Source organism: Pan paniscus, chromosome 18, assembly GCF_029289425.2.
Source record: "Pan paniscus chromosome 18, NHGRI_mPanPan1-v2.0_pri, whole genome shotgun sequence".
Classification (NCBI taxonomy): Eukaryota; Metazoa; Chordata; class Mammalia; order Primates; family Hominidae; genus Pan; species Pan paniscus.
This window is the reverse complement of record NC_073267.2, coordinates 30449946-30463391: the sequence shown is the minus strand read 5'-3', so window position 1 is coordinate 30463391 and position 13446 is coordinate 30449946. Positions and strand designations below refer to the sequence as shown.

At 46.6% G+C, this 13446-nt stretch overlaps 1 long non-coding RNA gene across 1 annotated transcript; it reads right to left on the bottom strand.

The window, feature by feature from the left end:
- Positions 1-2673: 2673 nt before the first annotated feature.
- On the bottom strand, positions 2674-3959 carry LOC106633899 (uncharacterized). The gene is made up of 2 exons (XR_001337245.3): positions 3710-3959; positions 2674-2972 (listed from the first exon to the last, which is right to left on the bottom strand). It is a non-coding gene; the product is annotated as an uncharacterized LOC106633899 (long non-coding RNA).
- Positions 3960-13446: the final 9487 nt, after the last annotated feature.

Below are 13446 nucleotides of genomic sequence, written 5' to 3'. Positions count from 1 at the left end.
TGACACTCCCTAAACTACTCTTAAAATGAGTGTTTAAGATATTTTGTAAACCCTGCCCTTGATGGATCAGCTGGCACCACCCAGATTGACAAACCGACTTAATCTGATTTTGTGGCCCTCACCCAGAAACTGACTTAGCACCAGAAGACAGCCACCATTATAAAATGGTGGAGACTCAAACAAAGTATTGCCACGTGGTTACAGGTCATGTTTCCAAGGACATGAAACAAGATGAAGGCTTATAGCCAATTTTGTTAGTGACGATTTTGTTGGGCTCGCTCGAACACCAGGCTTATGGGGTCCTAGGCCTGCATCCTAACCTAAGAAACCCTTTCTTAGGGAAAGACATGCAAAGCACACCAGATTGTTTACAGCTTAAGACCAACCTCACAAATCCTTTTTTATGAATTAGAAATTTACAGAGAATATAAACAATGATCCTTATTATCCCTTTTACCGGTTTGCACAGGGAGAAGCCAAAAGCCCATCTGGTAAGAAATGTTTACCCTTTTGCCAGCATACCAGGCTTCTGTGTTCCCTTCCCCCTAGCTCAACTCTAAGCCAAGCATTTTAACGTTTGGAAAAATAACTTTTCCCAGGTTGGAAGAACATTATAAAAGAGATAGAAGCCATTTTAAACCGTGAAAGAAGGAAAAACACCATAGAAAGGAGTTACAATTAGGGTTGCCAAGAGGTATTGCCTCTTTTCCTATTGGAAATATTGTTTCCCCTATTTCTTTGCCCTCCCTATTTTTTCTTTTCCCTTTTGGCCTACTATAGGAGACCTATTGCTTATCTCCAAAATTTTCTTCTGCTTGCAGAGCTGCCTGTTTTAACTGCAGTTAGGGTTTGGCTTAAGAGCAGCATAACATTCCTCCATGAGAGGTTAAATACCTGAGTGAAATTGTGGAAAACTTCTGTATACCTATCAGGGTCATTAGAAGATTGGACGGGCACAGTGGCCCACGCCTGTAATCCCAGCACTTTGGGAGGCTGAGGCGGGTGGATCATCTGAGGTCAGGAGTTCAAGACCAGCCAAACCAACATGGTGAAACTGTCTCTACTTAAAAAAAAAAAAAAAAAAAAACATAAAATTAGCTGGGCATGGTGGTGCACGCCTGTGAATCCTAGCTGAGGCAGGAGAATTGCTTGAACCCGGGAGGCGGAGGTTGCAGTGAGTCAAGATCACGCCATTGCACTCTAGCCTGGGCAACAAGAGCAAAACTATGTTTCAAAAAAAAAAAGAAAGAAAGAAAATCGGCCTAAGTCTCCCTTTACTTGCCTAAGGTCCTAAATAATGAGAAAGGAACTTGAAAGGGCCCCAAATAAAGGAATCCTCAGGTGGTTCCCCTAGAACTGGCTTCTCTAATTTTGGGTAATCATTCTCTTTGGGCCTGCCTGATGTGATTGCTAAAAGAGCTAGGTTGATTTTGCAACGCTTGCAGAAGTTTAGTAAAAAGGCCACGCCCAGCCGGGGGCAGTGGCTCAGGCCTGTAATCCCAGCACTTTGGGAGGCCTAGATGGGTGGATCACGAGGTCAGGAGACTGAGACCATCCCGGCTAACACAGTGAAACCCCGTCTCTATTAAATATACAAAAAAAGTTAGCCGGGTGTGGTGGCGGGCGCCTGTAGTCCCAGCTACTCGGGAGGCTGAGGCATGAGAATGGCGTGAACCTGGGAGGTGGAGCTTGCAGTGAGCCGAAATCGCGCCACTGCACTCCAGCCTGAGTGACGGAGCAGGACTCCGTCTCAAAACAAAAAAACAAAACAAACAAACAAACAAAAAAACAAATACGCCATGCCCTCGTGTAAAAGAAAATAAGCCACTTTTTCTTCAAAGTTTCAGAGTTGAAGGAGTCTCAGTGCTTTAAAATACACTCGAGGGCAGTGCATGTTATACATGATCTAATTCCCATCTAGAAAGAGAAGTGAGAATAAAAGCGTTCTTTTAGTCTCCTTCCTTTTGGTATGTGATCCAGGTTGGAGACAAAAGCAGTAGGGGGAGTTCCCCCAACTATCTTCTCTCCGTGGTTTCTGGATTCCCAGCACCTATTTAAATGGGCCACCAGTGACCTGTGACTGCAGGCGTGACCCTCCAAGCCATGACATCAGAGGAACTCAACTTTTGAGCCTTAGTCACGCTTTCCCCAAGCAGCCTTAGTCCTCTGCCTTTTATTTCTCTTTGACCTCCCAGACTTGTGTGGCCTTTGTGCCTTCCTAAAAAAATGGATTTCAAGAAAAATCATGTAATTGGGCAAGACCCCTTTAAGGGAGGGGGCATGCTAGATTGAACTCTAAATCCTGCTATTATGGCCTATGATAAAACATTTACCCATAGGAAAATGGTTCTGGTTAACTTCCAGACTTAAAATTTCCTTACTAATTAAGTACTATCTTAACTGGAGACAGAATAGGTGCCTTAAAAGAACGTAGGAAGCAAATGGCCAATTTCTACTGATGGGACAATATTAGGACTAAAATCTGGCTGCAGAAGACATTTGACTCCTAACTGTTAAAAGCAGAGCCTTCCCGTTCACAGAAATAGCAGTAAAAAAGCGCAAAATGGAAAAGTTGCGAAGCTGCAATGTACCGTAGAGAACCAGCAATGTGTCTCATGAAGAGGATTTTTATTGCCACTAGGTGGCTTAGAAATACCACGTGCTCACCAGAGAAACCATAGAGAAACGTTTATTGAGTTACTGGCTGCCGTGATTCACAATCTCTTCTAGCAGACCTGTTTCCCTGAACTGTAAAGATCCCTGCACATTAGACACACAGAGAGGGTAAGAGACCATGGATAGAGACAGAAAGAAAGTTTGGCCACAGGATAGTTGAGGATTCTCTGCCAACACCCGGCTGTCGGAGGCTGCGTCCGGTCCAGAGGCCCTTGAATCATGCCAGAGTGTGCCCTGACCAGAAATTCTCAGTTGCCTCAGAAGTTTTCCCAGCCTCGCATGATGGCAAGGTCTCCCTGTGAAAATGTGGAATATGATGAGGTTTCTCTTCAAATAATCTCATCAATCTTTCATTCTTTAATTCATAGTTACCCCCCCCCTTTTTTCTCCTTCTTTCTCCTTTTCCATTTTGCCTTTGTTAGATGCCCAGGCACACCACAGTACCAAGCGTTATCAGTACCAGCTCACATTCCTTTCCTTATTTGGAAAAATGACTAACTTTCTAGCTCATTACAGACACCCCTTCCCCTTCCTCTCCACTTGTTTTTACGTGCCCACCCTATCTTAAAAAATGAAATGTTTAGCCAACCGGGATTAGTTTAGATTGTATGACCCAACCCCAGCCAATGAGGAAAGGGTACAGGGGCAGGACTTGCATCGCAAATAAAGGCTCTCATGCCCCTTTGTTCAGGTGTGCTCTCATGGCAACTGGCCAAGGAGGCAACCCTCTGTGCAGAAGTAAAATTGCTTTGCTAAGAATCCTTTGTTCGAGTGTTCAATTTCCTTAGGATTTTGAGCGTTATCCCTAAACAAAAAGAAGCTAGTTCAAACATGGCCAAAATTCCCAGTACCTGTGGGTAATGGGGGATTCTCCAAGTTCTCCCCAGCAAGCCTCACATCCGAGTCTTTTGTACGGCAGCCAATGCTAAGCCTATGTATTAGGCTGATGGACGCCCGTTTGATTTATTTTAATATAGAGGCTAAGAGCGCCTCGTAATGATAGAACAGATTTTAGGATTGCTCCCATACTCACCACTCCAACGAAGGCTGTACTTTGGATTTTCCTGGCCCATGCACCAAAATGATACGGCTCTGATGAGTGGAGGGGCACCAGGGCTCTTGTCTCATGCAAATTGGATAAAATGACACAGATACACGTGTAGTGGTATTAAGAAGTGGAGAGTTTAATAGGCAGGAAAGAAGGGAGAAGAAGAAAAGAAGAAGGCACCCCCGTACAGAGACAGAGGGAGGGGGGCTCCAAAGCCAAAAGAGGAGACCACAAATGCGGGGCATACCAACCGGGTATATGAGGAGGCTGGAGGAGGTGTTGTCTAATTTGCATAGCGCTTAGGGGATTGGTTTAACCAGGCATGTCATTCATGTAGCCCACGAAAAAACTGGCCCTCTCACCCTAGCCTTTTAAGATGCAAATGCAGGGCACCATGATGTTTTACACAGGTGGGGGATATGTAGGGGTAGCCATTTGCCAGGCACATGTGGGGGCACGGGCAAGAGGACAAGGGTGGGAATCGCCATGTTTGGGTGGACCCAGTTTCTAATGGTCTGCATTTGCATATCAAATGTTGCTGGCTGGGCTGTAAGAGCCGGGGCTTTCCTGGTAAACCAGAAACGTTTCTGGAGTTGCTTTAAAAGAAACAACTTTCCAAGGACCCCTTTTCCTCTCCATCTGCCTAAAGTAATTTTTTAATAACTTCTATAAGTACATGAAAAGATGTTCAACGTCATCAATCATTAGGAAAACACAGATCAAAACCACAATTAGATACTGCATCACACTCACTAGGATGGCTATAATTAAAAAGACGGACAATAACAAGTGTTGACAAGGATGTGGAGACATAGGAACCCTTGTGCATTGCTAGTGGAATGTACAAGCAGCAGCTTTGAAAACCAGTGTGGCAGTTCCACAAAAAGTAAAACATGACTTTTTTTTTTGAGACGGAGTCTCGCTCTGTTGCCGAGGCTGGAGTGCAGTGGAGCAATCTCTGCTCACTGCAAGCTCCGCCTCCCGGGTTCACTCCATTCTCCTGCCTCAGTCTCCCGAGTAGCTGGGACTACAGGCGCCCACCACCACGCCTGGCTAATTTTTTGTATTTTTAGTAGAGACGGGGTTTCACTGTGTTAGCCAGGATGGTCTCTATCTCCTGACCTCGTGATCCGCCCGCCTTGGCCTCCCAAAGTGCTGGGATTACGGGCGTGAGCCACCGCACCCAGCCAACATGATTTTCTAATTCTATTCCTAGGTATACACCCAAGAGAAATTGAAAACATGTGCCCACACCAAAACCAGTACATGAATTTTCATAGCAGCATAATTCGTAATAGCCAAAACGTAGAAACAACCCACATGTCCATCAACTGAAGCATGGGTAAAGAAAATGTAGTATATCCATGCAATGGAAACCATTAAAAGGAATGAAGTACAGACAACATGGATGACCCTCAGAAACATGCTGAATGGAAGAAGCCAGGCACAAAAGGCCATGTGTTGTATGATTCTGTAGCAGAACGAGCCGCAGACAAAACCTCTCAGACACCAAGTTGTAGAAGGAAAGGCTTTATTCAGCTGGGAGCATCAGCAAGCAACTGCCTTAAAATCCGAGCTCCCAGAATGCACAATTTCTGTCCCTTTTAAGGGCTCACAACACTAAAGATTTCACATGAAAGGGTCGTGATTGATTTGAGCAAGCAGGCGGTATGTGGCAGGGGCTGCATGCACCGGTGGTCAGAGAGAAACAGAACAGGGCAGGGAGTTTCACAGTGTTCTTCTATACAGTGTCTGCAATCTATGAATAACATTGGTTTCTAAGTTATGAGTTGATTTTTAACTACTGGGTTTAGGCCAGGCAGGCCCAGGCCTGGTTTCGGGCCTGGCGCCGGGCTGCCTGTCTTTGGTTTTACTTTCTTGTTGTTTTTTCTTAAAACAGGTACTGAGTATAAAACAACATAAAACAGTATGAGAAGTTCTCTCTTCCCTCAATTCTATGTAGATAAAATCCATCAAGACAGAAAGTAGAATAATGGTTGCCACTGGCTGAGAGGCCAGTACTTGATGTACTTGATGTCACAAGAAGGGAGTTTCTTTCTGGGGTTATTTTATTTATTTATTTATTTATTTATTTATTTATTTATTTATTTTTGAGACAGAGTCTCACTCTGTCACCCTGACTGGAGTGCAATGGCACAGTCTCAGCTCACTGTAACCTCCGCCACCCAGGTTCAAGCAATTCTCCTGCCTCAGCCTCCCGAGTAGCTGGAATTACAGGCATGCACCACCATGCCTGGCTAATTTTTTTGTTTTCAGTAGAGATGGGGTTTTACCATGTTGGTCAGGCTAGTCTCAAACACCTGACCTCGTGGTCCACCTGCCTCGACCTCCCAAAGTGTTGGGATTACAGGCATGAGCCACTGCACCCAATCTTTCTGGGATTATTAAGATGTTCTTTTGGCCGGGCACGGTGGCTTACGCCTGTAATTCCAGCACTTTGGGAGGCCGAGGTGTGTGGATCACGAGGTCAGGAGATCGACACCATCCTGGCTAACATGGTGAAACCCCATCTCTACTAAAAATACAAAAAAAATTAGCCAGGCGTGGTGGCAGGTGCCTGTAGTCCCAGCTACTCGGGAGATGGAGGCAGGAGAATGGCGTGAACCCAGGAGGTGGAGCTTGCAGTGAGCCAAGATTGCGCCACTGCACTCCAGCCTGGGCAAGAGAGCGAGACTCTGTCTCAAAAAAAAAAACAAAAAAAAGGATTTTTTTTTTTGTTTTTTTTTTTTAAGAAGGAGTTTTGGCCAGGAGTGGTGGCTCATGCCTGTAATCCCAACACTTTGGGAGGCTGAGGCAGGCAGATCATGAGGTCAGCAGTTCGAGACCAGCCTGGCCAATGTGGTGAAACCCCGTCTCTACTGAAAATACAAAAAATTAGCTGGGCGTGGTGGTGGGCGCCTATAGTCCCAGCTACTCAGGAGGCTGAGGCAGGAGAATCGCTTGAACCTGGGAGGTGGAGGTTGCAGTGAGCCTAGACTGCGCCATTGCACTCCAGCCTGGGCGACAGAGCGAGACTCCATCTAAAAAAAAAAAAGAAGAAGGGGTCTTACTGTGTTTCCCAGGTTGGAGTGCAGTGGTGCAATCACAGCTCGCTGCTGCCTCGAGCTTCTGGCCTCAAGCAATCCTCTTACCTCAGCATCCCAAGTAGCTGGAACCACAGGTGTGTGCCATCTTGCCCAGCTCATTTTTACATTTTTTGGTAGACAGCGAGTCTCACTATGTTGCCCAGGCTGGTCTCAAAAATTCCTGGCCTTGAGTGATCCCCCCCACCTCAGCCTCTCAAAGGGCTGGGATTACAAGTGTCAACCACTGTGCCCAGCCTGAACCCTTTAAAGCAGTGAAGTATATGCGATGTAAATTATATCTGAATTTTAAAAACGATGCTTCAGGCCAGGCACAGTGGCTCACGCCTGTAATCCCAGCACTTTGTGGAGTTTTTTGCTTTTTTTTTTTTTGAGATGGAGTCTCACTCTGTCGCCCAGGCTGGAGTACAGTGGCACCATCTCGGCTCACTGCAACCTCCACCTTCCAGGTTCAAGCGATTCTCCTGCATCAGCCTCCCAAGTACCTGGGATTACAGGCATGCACCACCACGCCTGGCTAATTTTTTGTATTTTTAGTAGAGAAGGGGTTTCACCGTGTTAGCCAGGATGGTCTGGATCTCCTGACCTTGTGATTTCCACCCGCCTCAGCCTCCCAAAGTGCTGGGATTACAGGCGTGAGCCATCATCCCCGGCCAGTCCCAGCACTTTGGAAGGCCAAGGTGGGTGGATCATTTGAGATCAGGAGTTTGAGACTAGCCTGGCCAACATGATGAAACCCCACCTCTACTAAAAATACAAAACTTAGTTGGGCATGGTGGCGGGTGCCTGTAATCCCAGCTACTCGGGAGGCTGAAGGGGGAGAACTGCTTGAACCCAGGAGGCGGAGGTTGCAGTGAGCCAAGATCACACCTCTGCCCTCCAGCCTGGGTGACACAGTGAGACTCTGTCTCAATAAATAAATAAATAAATACAAGTAAAATAATAAAAATAAAAACAATGCTTCAAGAAAAGGGGATTAAATATATCATTTAAAGTTATAATGATAACTAGTAGGAAGACTACCAATAAAAACAGCACAAAAAAATAAAGAAGAAGAAAAGAATGAGTGAGATACATTCTTTGTTCTTCACATCAGGGAGTCAATAGCGCTTAAAACCCCAAATGATCATCTTTTCCACTCAAGTGTAGATGCCAGGAGGACGAAAAACACAGGGCTCCTTAAACGTGGTTACCTCATGGGAATGAGAGTGAATGGATATTTTTTACTTTTTCATTTTGGACTCTGATAACTAAATTAATTAACGAAAAGCAAGAGGAGGTGGATAAGTTAACTATGCTAGAAAATTTATGAATGGACTTTATTGTTCTATTTTTATTTTTATTTATTTATTTATTTGAGACCAAGTTTCACTCTTGGTGCCCAGGCTGGAGTGCAATGGCGCGATCTCGACTCACTGCAACCTCTGCCTCCTGGGTTCAAGCGATTCTCCTGCCTCAGCCTCTCGAGTAGCCGGGATTACAGGTGTGCGCCACTATGCCTAGCTAATTGTTTGTATTTTTAGTAGAAACGGGGTTTCACCATTTTCACCAGGCTGGTCTCAAACTCCTGACCTCAGGTGATCAGCCCTCCTCGGCCTCCCAAAGTGCTGGGATTACAGGTGTGAGCCACTGCGCCTGGCCCTATTTTGATTATTATACGCAGAGGGTCACTGAATTGTTGACTCAGGTCATGTAAGCAGCTCTTCTGCATCTTCTGTGCTTTCCCCAATGAATGTTTCATTCACTGGAATTAATTAGGTTGGAATGGAAAGTGCAGGACTTCGTTTAGTCCTCAAAATCTTACATCCTTTGGGGAAGTTACTATACCAATAATCTAAAAATGTATTCACTATAATCCTCCACCTAAAAGGCTGCCAAACCGCAGCAAATTCCCTTTCTGGTTCACAGCTTATTAAGAAAACTAAGCAGATCATGCAAAAAATAAAAATTAAATATTTTTTGTTTCTTAGATTATAGTTAAGGGGCTTGAGATGAAGTTTTGCTCTTGTTGTCCAGGCTGGAGTGCAATGGTGTGATCTTGGCTCACAGCAACCTCCACCTCCAGGGTTCAAGCGATTCTCCTCTCTCAGCCTCCTGAGTAGCTGGGATTACAGGCATGCGCCACCACACCCAGCTAATTTTGTATTTTTAGTAGAGATGGGGTTTCTCCATGTTGGTCAGGCTTGTCTTGAACTCCTGACCTCAGGTGATCCACCCTCCTTGGCTTCCCGAAGTGCTGGGATTACAGGCATGAGCCAGTGCGCCTGACCTCAGTTAAGGGACTTTTTACATATTTATTTATTTATTATTATTTTGAGATGAAGTCTCGCTGTTGTTCTCCAGGCTGGAGTGCAATGGCACGATCTTGGCTCACTGCAACCTCCGCCTCCCGGGTTCAAGCGATTCTCCTGTCTTGGCCTCCCAAGTAGCTGGGATTACAGGCGCCTGCCACCATGCCTGGCTAATTTTTGTATTTTTAGTAGAGACGGAGTTTCACCATGTTGGCCAGGCTGGTCTTGAACTCCTGACTTCAGGTGATCTGCCTGCCTCGGCCTCCCAAAGTGCTGGGATGACAGGTGTGAGCCGCCACACTCGGCCTTTATTTATTATTTTCGAGACAGGGTATCTCTCTGTCGCCCAGGCTGGAGTGCAGTGGTGCAGTCACGGCTGGTTGCAGCCTCAAACTCCTGGGCTCCAGCAATTCTCCTGCCTCAGCCTCCTGGGTAGCTGGAACTACAGGTGCACATTATCATGCCTGGCTAATTTTTAAATTTTTTGTCAAGATGGGGTCTCTATATCGCCCAGGCTGGTCTCAAACTCCTGGCCTCAAGTGATCTCCCTTCTGGGCTTCAAAAAGTGCTGGGATTATAAGTATGAGCCACCACCTCCGGCCTTCCCTCCTTCCTTCCTTCCTTCCTTTCTGCCTTCCTTCCTTCCTTTCTCAAAAAAAAAAAAAAAAAAAAGAAGTCAGTGTTGTCTGACTGGTATTGTCTGATTACCTGCATATATTGATATATTATTCCAATAAAGATGCTTGCTTTTTCCTTTGGTTAAAAAGTATCCGGCCAAGCGCGATGGCTCACGCTTGTAACCCCAGTACTTTGGGAGGCTGTGGTGGGCGGATCACCTGAGATCAGGAGTACGAGACCAGCCTGGCCAACATGGTGAAACCCCATCTCTACTAGAAATACAAAAATTAGCTGAGTGTAGTGGCATGCACCTGTAATCCCAGCTACTTGGGAGGCCAAGGGAGAAGAATTGTTTGAACCCGGGAGGCAGAGGTTGCAGTGAGCCAAGATCACACCATTGCACTCCAGCCAGGGCGACAAGAGAGACTCTGTCTCAAAAAAAAAAAAAAAAAAAAAAGCATCCAAAACCCTGGCACGGTGGCTCACCGCTGTAATCCCAGTTACTTGGAAGGCCAAGGCAAGAGAATCACTTAAGGACAGGAGTTCAGGACCAGCCTGTGCAACATAGCAAGACCCCTGCTTAAAAAAAAAAAAAAGCGTCCGAATATCTAGAATAATGCAACTTGTGGGATAGCTCCTTCTTGTTGCTAAGGCTCCTGAATCTTTTAGCTGAAGAACTAGGAGAGAGGAAAGAGGTTATCCAAGGACCCACTGAACTAGAGGTATGTATTATGATTTTTTTGCCCGTGATAATTTTCTGGGGGTGCTATACTAGAGTCCTATGATCTGAAGCGCAAGGCGTACCTGAAATAAATAAAGCCTGCGTTATCTGGCCTAAATCTGATGTGTACAGTGACGGATGGAGATGTTATTCCAGCCACACAGGCAGATTTTCTTCAGTACTTCGGTCTTAGAATGCTGAGCTACTTAGGGCCTCCGGAAGCAGGTCTTAAATGTTGCTGAGTAATTGGCAAAACAATCAATTACTCAGGAAGTCATTGAAACAAAGTATAGAGGCGGTGAACATTTACATAATTTTACCCACCTGGTTGTCTTGAAGGGCTAGCCATAAATTAATGTATGTGTCTGCAGCATAATGCCACAGCGGGATTTTTTTAAAGATCCGACGTTGAATTGTTTGCAGATAGTTGGTTTGCTAAGAATGTCTCGCCGTTGTGTTTTTTGTTTGTTTGCTCTGGGTTTTTTTTGGGACAGAGTCTCACTCTGTCGCCCAGGCTGGAGTGCAGTGGCATGATCTCGGCTCACTGCAACCTCTGCCTTTGAGGTTCAAGTGATTCTTGTGCCTCAGCTTCCTGCGTAGCTGGGTTACAGGCACCCGCCACTACGCCTGGCTAATTCTTGTGGGTTTTTTGTTTTTGTTTTTTGAGACAGAGTTTCAATCTTGTTCCCCGGTCTGGAGTGCAGTGGTGTGATCTCGGCTCATTGAAACCTCCGCCTCCCGGGTTCAGCAATTCTCCTGCCTCAGCCTCCCAAGTAGCAGTAGCTGGTACTACAGGCACATGCCACCACGCCCAGGTAAGTTTGTATTTTTAGTAGAGACGGGATTTCCTCATGTTGGTCAGGCTAGCTTTGAACTCCTGACCTCAGGTGATCCACCTGCCTTGGCCTCCCAGAGTGCTGGGATTACAGGCGTGAGCCACCGTGCCTGGCCTTGCTGTTTTTAAATGCTTTTACCTTTCACGGCCTCAGCACACTAAAACTCATATCCACTGAGGTGACTCACTGTCAATCTGGTTTGACCTCTTGCCATCTTTGACCTCTAGATTGAGTGCCCCAGTTCCGGGCTTCTGTAGCATCGGATGGTGGGTGGGCGGAGGGGTGGGAAGAGTGATGAGTGGATGGAAGCACAAGGGGGTGGACAGGATGGGTCGGGGGTGGACAGGATGGGTCGGGGGTGGACAGGATGGATGGGGGTGGACAGGATGGGTGGGGGTGGACAGGATGGATGGGTGTATTACCGAAACGCCAGGGATTCAGTCTAGGTCCCATTGCTTACTGCACAGAAAGCTGATTTGGGATCCCGGGACAATGAGTATTGCCAGGAAAGAAGGCTTTATTCAGATGACATCTGCCAAGGAGACAGGAGATAAGTCTCAAATCCATCTCTCCAACAAACTCCAATTGGGGGTTTATATAGTGGGGAGCAAATGTAGCTGTGGGTGGGAAAACAGGAATTAGAGGGGGGTAAAGAAAAGGAGTTTCAGTTCCTTGATGCTATCTGGGAGGCCTGAGGGTCAGTTTCCTGGGGAAGGAACTCAGATAAGGCAAATTTAAGTTTCAAGCTTTAAGACCAGGAATGTCAATTTCTGTGTTTATCCAAAAAAAAAAAAAAAAATCTGTGGGACAATTTGGCCAGTTTCAGGTGGGCAGGACAGCAGGTGGAAGGGGCGAGGGGCGCGGGTGGGTGGGTGAGGAGGAGGACAGGCATCAGGTGAGCGGATGGATGGGGTTGGTGGGTAACCCAGACAGTATTTGGGAGGGGATGGGTGGCTGGGAGTGAATGTGAGTAGCTGGTGAATCTGGAGTACACGGGGCTTTGAAAAGTCACAGGGGTACCCTGGGCAGTTGGATGGGGGTCTGATGAGAGGATGAGGCTGGAAAAGTGGGTGGAGAAAAAACTGCTGCCAATGCCTCCTCGCGTTGATTCTTGAGCAGATGCTATGCTGCGTATTGATAGCCTCCTTGGCTATTGTCTTCGGAATCCGGAAAGGGAGCTGGAATTAGAGACGAACGGAGGGCCGCGTGGTTGCAGTGCCCTCTGGTGGCCATCAGGGGAGTTGACAATTGGTGTCTACATATTTTCCTTAAGTATTTTTTCATTGTCTATTCTTCCCCGCCCCCACCCCAACCCCAACATACAGACTCCCTGAGGACAGAGATTTTTATCTGTTTACTCATTGTATGTTCACTGTCTAGAATAGTGCCTGGCACATAGTAGATGCTCAGTTAAATATTGAATGAGTGAATGACACAATTCAAACTGCTCCACCACTTTATATATATATTTATTTATTTATTTTTTGAGACAGGGCCTCTGTCACCCAGGCTGGAGTGCAGTGGTGCAGTCACAGCTCACTGCAGCCTCAACTGCCCAGGCTTAAGCGATCCTCTCACCCCAGTCTCCTGAGTAGCTGGGACTACAGGTGTGCACCACCACAGCTGGATAATTTTTTTAAAATAGAAATTGAATCTCACTATGTTGCCCAGGCTGGTCTTGAACTCCTGGGCTCAAGTGATCCTCCTGCCTCAGCCTCCCAAAGTGCTGAGATTACAGGTGTGAGCCACCATGACTGGCCTCCACCACTTTATTGATGAGTGACCCTAGGCAGCTCTCTTAACTTCATAAAGCCTCAGTCTCCTCTTCGGTAAGTGGAGAGGCTAACGCCCACCCCCACGAGCATTAACTGAGGGAAGGGGACCTGCACACCCTGGATGAAGGTGCTCCCTGCTAGCTCCCGTCTCATGCAGTAGCCAGCATTGCTGGCACATCCCGTACTCACAACAGCATATCATTTTCATTAAACAAACTGCTATGATGGGCACATTTGCCATTGTCTGTGGGGCATCCTGGGGAAATGATCCCAGCTTGGTCCTAGGCTGGCCAGGCAAAGAGGAAGTGTAGCCAGATGGACAAGGGACTGGGAGGTGATGCATAAGAGTCCTTGCCTGCCACGCATGCCCCATTTCC